Source organism: Anneissia japonica, unplaced genomic scaffold, assembly GCF_011630105.1.
Source record: "Anneissia japonica isolate Jap-2015-1 unplaced genomic scaffold, ASM1163010v1 scaffold287575_len32316_cov114, whole genome shotgun sequence".
NCBI lineage: Eukaryota > Metazoa > Echinodermata > Crinoidea > Comatulida > Comatulidae > Anneissia > Anneissia japonica.
The window spans coordinates 21,759-23,498 of NW_022708485.1; positions in this window are offsets into that span (position 1 = coordinate 21,759).

Below are 1,740 nucleotides of genomic sequence, written 5' to 3' on the forward strand. Positions count from 1 at the left end.
AATAGTTTATAGTCGAACTCAGTCATTAAGACTTGAGAGCCCAGTAAGGGACAGGCCTACTTATAGTTTAATTCCGGTATTAACGGGAACCGGTCGGCGGCTGCTGTGTGCTCCGCATATGACATTGTATTTGTTGTTGATAATGGTACCAGTTTTATTGATCCAATAAATGCTATGAGAAACTCAGTTAATTTTGTTTGAAGTTTATTCAATAGTCGATCCGTATTACCTGACGGCGCACATCTTGTGTATAAGAGACAGACTTAGACTAGACTGAGACTGCTTGGCCGAAACCGCCACACTGGTGTCAGAAGCGGGATACATTGGTTACGGACGGCAGCATTGGATATTTGCGAGTGAACTACCCTCGCAAGGATTATTATTAGGCCTTAGGCCTAGATGGATTTTGAAAGATTGTGAGTGATTACCCTCACAAGGAATAACCATTATTATCGGGCCTAGGATTGCGAGTGAACTACCCTCGCAAGGACACAGACGAATTTTGCGAGCGCACTGTTAAAAAGGGATTATTAAAGGAATTCTGACGAATTTAAGTGAGTGATTACCCTCACAAGGAATATTTATCATTTTGCCTACACGCATGGATTTCTCTAGGGAATCATGGCCAGGAATGGAAAATTTATTGAAATGTTTGAGGCAGGAGATACAGCGACTGGAGGGCGAGATAAAATTTTCAGGCATGGAGATGAGAGAGACCAATATGGAAGGCCTACCAGGCCAATGTGACATGAATACATTAGCAACAAGTGCCGAATATAGTTCTACACCATGGATGAGGAACAGGCCAGATGATGGGCCGATTGATAACACTGACCACCTGAAGGGAACGACGGGAACGGAAGCACGTTATTCATTCCCGACAGGACCACCTGTTGGATATAACTCAACGCCGTGGATTAGGCCAATAGGAATTAGCAGAACTGGGCCTACAGACGCTAGGCCAATGCCTGCTGTTAGCCGAACCTACCCCAAGAAAACAATGGAATATGAGGAAGCAGGAGCTTCAAGTCTACCTTCGGCCGGACCACCAATGGCCCAGTCGACTGAAAAGAGAGGGACGACACAGACGGAACCCCCAACATCATCCTCATTGCCATGGCCCTTAACTAGGGAGCCAAGGGTAGTTGGCGAGGAAGCGTTGTCTCAGAGATTTGGCAGCGATTTTCGAAAACCGATAATTACTCCAGATAGGTACGAGGGGAAGACGCCATGGAGGGACTACGCCCAACATTTGGAAGCATGTAAAGCAGCGAATGCATGGTCTGACAAGCAGGCAGGAGCATTCTTGAAGGCAAGCCAGAAGGGGCAGGCACTGAAAGTTCTGGGGGCTTGCCAAGGACGGGAAATCACTTACACAGAATTACTTGATGCTTTGGAGCAACGATTTGGACCCGGACGGAAAGCAGAAAACCACCTAATGACATTACGATTAAGGAGGCAAGGACCAAAGGAGAGCCTTCAAGAGCTAGAACAAGCTGTTCGAGAGTTGGCATACCAGGCATATCCCGAATTTGACCGGAGTGGAACGCTTAGCGAAGGGCCACTCGAGTCGAATGGCCGAGCGGTTAGCAGGGGCGCCGCAAGCTATAGCCATAATATCGGCGCTGGTTCGAACGGCACGCTCGCCTATGGTTCTGGTGGTAGAACAAGTCTTCTCGGATAAGGACTATAAACCGTAGGCCCATTGTATACAATGGCTCGTGTGCACTATAAAGAACC